The sequence below is a fragment of the Eretmochelys imbricata genome, chromosome 11 (genome assembly GCF_965152235.1).
Source record: "Eretmochelys imbricata isolate rEreImb1 chromosome 11, rEreImb1.hap1, whole genome shotgun sequence".
NCBI lineage: Eukaryota > Metazoa > Chordata > Testudines > Cheloniidae > Eretmochelys > Eretmochelys imbricata.
In genome coordinates, this window is record NC_135582.1 from 14221639 (window position 1) to 14230716 (window position 9078).

The following is a 9078-nucleotide window of genomic DNA, read 5'->3' on the forward strand; positions in this document are numbered from 1 at the left end:
GTCCATATGATGTTTGGTTGAACACAGACTTCAGGATCGTTCCTTAGGGACAGAAGGCTAAATGTTGAGTGTTAACACAATAGTGTAGCTTGCACTGAAATTACATTTAGTAAGTGCGCAAAATGAGAGTGCCTGGGGGAAGGCACTAACAGGAACATGTAAGGGTATGTCTACACTGCAAATAAAAGATGTGTTCTGACCTTGGGTTAGCTAACTCCGGTTAAAATAGCAGTGAAGAAATCGCAATTCACCTTTTAACTCCTTTAAGGTTAGACGCTGGACTATAGGCCTATAGAGGAGATTGGGGTTGAACGCAAGCTGCTAACCTGAGTTAAAAGCTGAGTTGCTGTGTCTTCACTGCTATTTTAACCCGAGTGTATTTATTTTCAGTGTAGACATACCCTAAAACAAAGCAGGTCAGAGCAGGGGACCTGAAGATCAGTGGGGTGGATTTCAAGTAAAAGGAGTATGTACAAAAAGCTGGCAGGGCCGATTTCTCTTACACCCTCCTTTTAGGCCTTGTCTACACTTGCAGGAGCATGTAGGTAAATGTAGCTACATGCTGCAGTGAAAAGCAGGCTGCATCTACACTGTGGTGTGTAGCTACATGAGGTGATGAAAGGCTCTGGTAAGGGGAGGCAGCTCCTCCCTGCAGGTGGGAAAGGCTCCAGCAGTGGGGAGCTGCCAGAGCCTTTCCCCACTGCCAGAACCTTTCGTCATGGCGGGGAAAGGCTCTGGCAGCAGGGCGCTACGCTGCTAAAAATAGCAGTCTACAGTCTAAAATTAACAGTGTAGCCATGGGAGGCACTGCGTGGGCACGTATCGGGCCTGGGCACATGGAGAGCCGGTAGGGTGTATATCTAAGGAAGCAGTGCCTCACCATCCACACTCCTAGTGCTAGTTTGGCTTGCAGCGTCTGTACTCCATGTGCTTCTGTAAATGTAGACATGGCCTTTGTTGCTTTTTCTTGCTACATGCATTCCCCCTCCTCCGCAAGGAAACTGCATTCATTTCCCAAAACCGCTGAATGGCAGATTGGTTCAAATCATGTCACTTTACCACTTACCCCCATTGCTTGGACCACTTACACCTTCACATCACTTCACCCCTGTTCTCATCACCACTGAATTTGACATTTTGGCCCAGAAACTTAAAGGGCTGCCACTTACTCCAGGATTGATTTTGGCCCAGTGAAATAACTTGGCTGAGTTTGCATATGAAGGTCATTGGGAGAGCCAGGCCAGGTATTAGAACATGCTCCCAGCTCCTGGCATCCTCAGCCAGGCTCAGGTATTAGAACATGCTGCCAGCTCCTGGCATCCTCAGCCAGGCCAGGGATTAGAACATGCTGCCTCTTTTCAGAAATAGAAAAACTGAACACCAGACAGTTTACTTGGTGTGTATGTGATAAGTCCATAAAAACAATGAGGAGTCCGGTGGCATCTTAAAGATGAACAGATATATTTGGGCATAAGCTTTTGTGGGTAAAAAGCCCACTTCTTCAGATGCATGGAGTGAAAATTACAGACACAGGCATAAATATATATTGGCACATGAAGAGAAGGGAGTTACTGTAACTCCCTTCTCTTCACACTCCCTTCTCTTCATGTGCCAATATATATTTATGCCTGTATCTGTAATTTTCACTCCATGCATCTGAAGAAGTGGGTTTTTTACCCACAAAAGCTTATGCCCAGATAAATCTGTTCGTCTTTAAGATGCCACCGGACTCCTCGTTGTTTTTGTGGATACAGGCTAACACAACTACCCCTCTGATATTAAGTCCATAAAAGCCAAGGTCCTCTCTGCTCTGCATGGACATGAAAGAGCTCATGGGACTTTGCCTAAGAGAAGGGGTTTGCCCACACTTTGCCCCTCCCTTTTACTGTTGGAGATGGTGCCATGTGATGGCTGGCTCTCAGCTGTTGCCCTTGTAGCTCACAGGAATGGATTTCATTGGTAGGTGCAATGATTCTTATTATATCTGGGATCCAATTGGCAGAAAATTGTTATGTAAATAGTAAACTTTTAAAATTACTTGACTAAACCTCAGCCATGCATCGGCTGGAACCCCAGATACTAACTCCACCAGACTTTGGAGGGGTGGATATTCAGAATCCAAATTTTGCTGCAAGCATGTATCTTTATAATGGGCCTAAACAAAAGCACAGAACCACTCCCCCTAAAATTTGAAGGGAGTTTGAAATCCAGACCTAAATTTTGCAGCTCAGCCCTGTCCCTGCAAATCTGTGCCTTAGCTGGGCATCACACCACTGGAAAGGATGCCCCTCCATAGTTCTAATGTGGAGAATAGCAGAACATTGTACAGAGAAAAAGGTTAGTGATTAACTTGCTTCAGTCGGATGGTATCAGTGTTTGCTGTGTGAAGCCATACGATAAACATGCGTGCACTTTTTGTTGCCAAAGAGGTTTTTAGGAAAGCCATGTGGACTGGTGGCTAATTCACATTCAAAAGACTTATAAACTTGCATGCAGGCAAACACATTTCACTTAAAGGAAGCAGCAGCAGCTTGTTACTGCAGTTTTCAATTACCTGTATTTTTTAAAGACCGGGGTGAAACCGAACCAATAGATTTTTGTGCCTCCCACCCCAAAAAAGAGCTTTGGGGCCCAATTTATCCTCTCAGACACACCAGTGCGTGTGACTTTAATTCCAACAGTTACCCTGGTGTGCAAGTGGTATAATGGTGCAGGGAATCAGGTCCCAGGTTTGACACGCCCAGTCAATTTACTCCGGCAGTCTAGGGTTTGAGGTGCAATTCTCCAGTGTGAATGTTATTTCTGAAAGACCAATAAGCAAGGCAGTGACTTCCACCTGACTTTACTAGGTACTTTTCTTTTTGTTCTTTGATTGTTGCCCTGGTAATGTATATTTACACCCACGCATGTATGTGCAGACACAACCTGAATGTCCCCTCATTTACACCTCTTTCACACTGGGGCAGCTTCATTGTCTTCAGTGAAGTCCCCCTGGATTTACATCCATTCAGCTCAGGGCTGGAACATACCCTCTAGATCCATAGGTGGAGACTCCTCTCCATACAAAGATCTCACCCCTTCTCGCGCAGAATGTGGGACTAAGAGGCCCCTATGGCAGTCTCAGCCATCCTGGTCCTTCCCCAGGACTCTGCATTGGGCTCTCCATGGGTAGAGCGGGGAAGCACATGGCCCCACTGGTCCTGCAGAGTTGCGGGTGGAATTGTAACATGGCCCTGGCCCCAGATGTGCTGCATTTCCATCCTCCTCTCCCAGCTAGATCAGTCTGCTCTGTCACTTTTATGGCAGGGAAATGAAAGTTCCTCACAGAAACAATGCAGGGCATACAAGGTCTGTGCTGACAACTCACAGATCTCTCTCTCTCTACTCCAGACCTGTCTTCTTCTACCCAGACAAAAATCTGGGCCTGTCTCTCTGACATCTCCTCGTGGGTGTCTACCTTGCTTGCTCTCCATCTTTGCTCTGAAGGGGAAGATGCAGAGGAGTTAATGGTTGTCAGGCCAGCAGTCACTCTCATACTGATCATCTGTCAAGTCCCATGGCAAGAAGAGCTGCTGCTGTCTGGCTCTGTCCTCCCAACCTCCCAGATCCACCACCCAGTTGCATTTATGAGGGGTCTGTGTAGTCTTCCAGGCTGTGCTATAGAGTGGCTGCTTCCTTCCTTTGTGATACACTGGGGCAGGCTCTTTGCTCCCTTTCCTCCCTCCCCTCTACAATGCAGAACCGAGGGTTAATTAACATGGTGATAAAAATGTGTCCAGCTGTGGAAGCCTTATTTAGAGTCAGTCCCCCACCAGTGAACTGATGGTAGCAGCATCAGTGTAAAATTATTTTGTGTAGACCAGGTGGATCTGTGTTGAGAGCTAAGTTAGGTAAACAGGGCTCCTGGTTACCTACAAAAGGACAACTCTTATCAGCAAATATGAAACTGCTGAGGCATTCTAATTACGTACTGAACTTCACCCAAACCACTCCAAGGAAGTCCACATCATCTCTGCTAGTACTAATGCATTAGTACATTACTTTGTGAAAGTTTAGCCTGATGGGAGCAGCATCAGGCATTTAAGTAATTACTTAAATAAGAAATGACATTAAGAGAAGGGCCACAGGGCACAAACAGATCTTTATATGAAGGAGAATGCTGATCAAACCTTGCAACTGAGATGCCAGTGAAAGAGAAACATAATAAGAAAGTGATTTGCTAAAGGCTGCGTCTGCTGAGAATCACAAAACGTCCTATTTTTCAAATTCAAATTACAACATCATCGAATCAGCACTACAAAAGTGGATCCTGAAAGCAAACGAATGGCAAATGCTTACGCCTTCCATTATTCAAGAGCATTACAACTCATTATCAGATAATAAGCTATTTAACAATATGTTTTAAAACACAAGCACATTTAAGTCAAAAATGGAACTAGAAGATAGACATTACTATAGGATTCCCAACTACCTGATGAGATTTTGCAGTACTCCTGGGAGGAGAAATAGGTTAGACATTATGAGGTGCAGTCTCATATACTATGGTGATAGGGCCACATAAGTACCACAGTGAGAACTTCTCTATACACTGCTAGCCCTGCCCTAGGTTTGACCCCCTTCTTTTCACCTATATCTCCAAATCTCCCCCTTTTCTGAATGTAACCTAGGCTCAGGGCTTTGCTGTATTTTTTCCTGAGTCTCCTGTGTTCTCTCTTAGGGCTTGGCTACACTTGCAAGTTAGAACGCATTAAAGCAGCCCCAGGCACCCTAACTCCTGACCCGTCCACACTGGCAAGGCACTTAGAGTGCCTGGACTCTGCAGCTGGAGCACTCCTGGTAATCCACCTCCACAAGAAGCATAACGCTCGTTGCGTCTCAGCTGAAATGCCCCAGTGTCAGTGTGAATGAGGTGTTGCATTACCGCGCTTTGATTGGCCTCCGGAAATGTCCCATAATCCCCTTAAGCCGAGTGGCCACTCTTGTCATTGTTTTGGAATCGGCTGTAGGAACGCGGATATCCCCTTTCAAAGCTCCGTTTCTGACAGCCGGCTGCTTATCTGCTCCAGGACAAAGCAACCATTACTGTGGAACGTTGCTTGCTCTGAGTGTGTGAGAGCGAGGCGGAGGGGAGGCAGGTCTGAGCTTACAAGACACCATGCTGACACACTCTCAGCCCCCCCAAAACCCCCTCTCTCCCCCCCACATACACACAACACCCTCCCTGTCACACCCCACCCCACCCCTGCATTTGAAAAAGCAGGTTGCAGCCACTTGAACGCCGGGATAGCTACCACAATGCACTGCTCTCCGTGGCATTGCAAGAGCTGCTAATGTTTCCACACCAGCACACTTCCAGCTGAGAGAGTAAACAATTGGCACAGCGTTTTCCCTGCTGCGGTCTCCGAAGGCTGGTTTAACTCCCAGCACTCTACATCTGCAAGTGTAGCCATGCCCTAAGACAACCCCTCCTCCCTCTCCCCCCTCCACAGAGGGATTCCTCTTTTACAGGCTGAACTTCCATATCTTTAATTTAATCACCAGCCCTTTCTTATCTTAATCACTCTGCCTCTGTTTGTAAACCAAATACTGACTCCCTACCCCAGGAGCACCTCTCCTCTGCAGAACTTACATTTCACACTAATGCTGGGTTGTAGTTAAGAGCTCCACTTGGGAGCTTCTACACCTGTACGAAACTCTGGGGGAGGGTGGAGGGGGGCTCCTGCCCTCCCCTGCCCCCCTAATTGCTGCCTTTGGGCCCCGTGCCCCTGCCCTGTGGCTTCTGCCAGGGGGTTGGAGCTAGGGCCATGAGCCCATCCCGTGGCTTGTGGCGGGGGCTGCAGAAGGGGCTGTACACCCTCCTCACAGCTTCCTAGGGCTGTGTGCCCCCCCCCCTTCCCACAGCTCCAGTTGGGGCTGTGGCTGTCCCCCCACCCCCCTCCCCATGCGTCCTGGTATTTTATTCTTGCGATCTGGTCACTCTGGTTGTGAGAATAAACATATTAAAGATTACTTGTGGCACCTTAGAGACTAACCAATTTATTTGAGCATAAGCTTTCGTGAGCTACAGCTCACTTCATCGGATGCATACTGTGGAAACTGCAGAAGACATTATATACACAGAGACCATGAAACAATACCTCCTCCCACCCCACTCTCCTGCTGGTAATAGCTTATATAAAGTGATCACTCTCCTTACAATGTGTATGATAATCAAGTTGGGCCATTTCCAGCACAAATCAAGGTTTTCTCACCCTCCGCCCCCCCCCGCCCCAAACTCACTCTCCAGCTGGTAATAGCCCATCCAAAGTGACCACTCTCTTTATAATGTGTATGATAATCAAGGTGGGCCATTTCCAGCACAAATCCAGGTTTTCTCAACCCCCCCCCACTTTTTTTTCCAAAAACCACACACACAAACTCACCCTCCTGCTGGTAATAGCTTATCCAAAGTGACCACTCTCCTTACAATGTGTATGAAAATCAAGGTGGGCCATTTCCAGCACAAATCCAGGTTTTCTCACACCCCCCCCACCCCGAAAAAAAAAACAAACACACACACACAAACTCACTCTCCTGCTGGTAATAGCTTATCCAAAGTGACCACTCTCCCTACAATGTGCATGATAATCAAGGTGGGCCATTTCCAGCACAAATCCAGGTTTTCTCACCCCCCCACTCCCATACACACACAAACTCACTCTCCTGCTGGTAATAGCTCATCCAAAGTGACCACTCTCCCTACAATGTGCATGATAGCACTCTATGTAGAAGTCCAGTCTGCTGTTTCGAACTTCAGGAGGAGTCCACCTAGAATCCTGGATTCTAGGTGGACTCCTCCTGAAGGTCAAAACAGCAGACTGGACTTCTACATAGAGTGCTTCCACCGACGTGCACGGGCTGAAATTATGGAAAAGCCACATCACTTGCCCCATAACCTCAGCCGTGCAGAACACAATGCCATCCACAGCCTCAGAAACAACTCTGACATCATAATCAAAAAGGCTGACAAAGGAGGTGCTGTTGTCATTATGAATAGGTCGGAATATGAACAAGAGGCTGCTCGGCAGCTCTCCAACACCACTTTCTACGAGCCATTACCCTCTGATCCCACTGAGAGTTACCAAAAGAAACTACAGCATTTGCTCAAGAAACTTCCTGAAAAAGCATAAGATCAAATCCACACAGACACACCCCTGGAACCCCGACCTGGGATATTCTATCTACTACCCAAGATCCATAAACCTGGAAATCCTGGGCGCCCCATCATCTCAGGCATTGGCACCCTGACAGCAGGATTGTCTGGCTATGTAGACTCCCTCCTCAGGCCCTACGCTACCAGCACTCCCAGCTACCTTCGAGACACCACTGACTTCCTGAGGAAACTACAATCCATCGGTGATCTTCCTGATAACACCATCCTGGCCACTATGGATGTAGAAGCCCTCTACACCAACATTCCACACAAAGATGGACTACAAGCCGTCAGGAACACTATCCCCGATAATGTCACGGCTAACCTGGTGGCTGAACTTTGTCACTTTGTCCTTACCCATAACTAGTTTACATTTGGGGACAATGTATACCTTCAGATCAGCGGCACTGCTATGGGTACCTGCATGGCCCCACAGTATGCCAACATTTTTATGGCTGATTTAGAACAACGCTTCCTCAGCTCTCGTCCCCTAACGCCCCCACTCTACTTGCGCTATATTGATGACATCTTCATCATCTGGACCCATGGAAAAGAAGCCCTTGAGGAATTCCACCATGATTTCAACAATTTCCATCCCACCATCAACCTCAGCCTGGTCCAGTCCACACAAGAGATCCACTTCCTGGACACTACAGTGCTAATAAACAATGGTCACATAAACACCACCCTATACCGGAAACCTACTGACCGCTATTCCTACCTACATGCCTCCAGCTTTCACCCTGACCACACCACATGATCCATCGTCTACAGCCAAGCTCTGCGATACAACTGCATTTGCTCCAACCCCTCAGACAGAGACAAACACCTACAAGAGCTCTACCAAGCATTCTTACAACTACAGTACCCACCTGCGGAAGTGAAGAAACAGATTGATAGAGCCAGAAGAGTTCCCAGAAGTCACCTACTGCAGGACAGGCCTAACAAAGAAAATAACAGAACGCCGACTAGCCGTCACCTTCAGCCCCCAACTAAAACCGCTCCAACGCATTATTAAGGATCTACAACCTATCCTGAAGGATGACCCAACACTCTCACAAATCTTGGGAGACAGGCCAGTCCTTGCCTACAGACAGCCCCCCAACGTGAAGCAAATACTCACCAACAACCACATACCACACAACAGAACCACTAACCCAGGAACCTATCCTTGCAACAAAGCCCGTTGCCAACTGTGCCCACATATCTATTCAGGGGACACCATCACAGGGCCTAATAACATCAGCCACACTATCAGAGGCTCATTCACCTGCACATCCACCAATGTGATATATGCCATCATGTGCCAGCAATGCCCCTCTGCCATGTACATTGGTCAAACTGGACAGTCTCTACGTAAAAGAATAAATGGACACAAATCAGATGTCAAGAATTATAACATTCATAAACCAGTCGGAGAACACTTCAATCTCTCTGGTCACGCAATTACAGACATGAAGGTGGCTATCTTACAACAAAAAGACTTCAAATCCAGACTCCAGCGAGAACCTGCTGAATTGGAATTCATTTGCAAATTGGATACTATTAATTTAGGCTTAAATAGAGACTGGAAGTGGCTAAGTCATTATGCAAGGTAGCCTATTTCCCCTTGTTTTTTCCTACCCCTCCCCCCCAGACGTTCTGGTTAAACTTGGATTTATGCTGGAAATGGCCCACCTTGATTATCATACACATTGTAAGGAGAGTGGTCACTTTGGATAAGCTGTTACCAGCAGGAGAGTGAGTTTGTGTGTGTGTATTTTGTGTGGGGGGGGGGGGGGGTGAGAAAACCTGGATTTGTGCTGGAAATGGCCCACCTTGATTATCATACAAAAGAGAGTGGTCACTTTGGATGGGCTATTACCAGCAGGAGAGTGAGTTTGTGG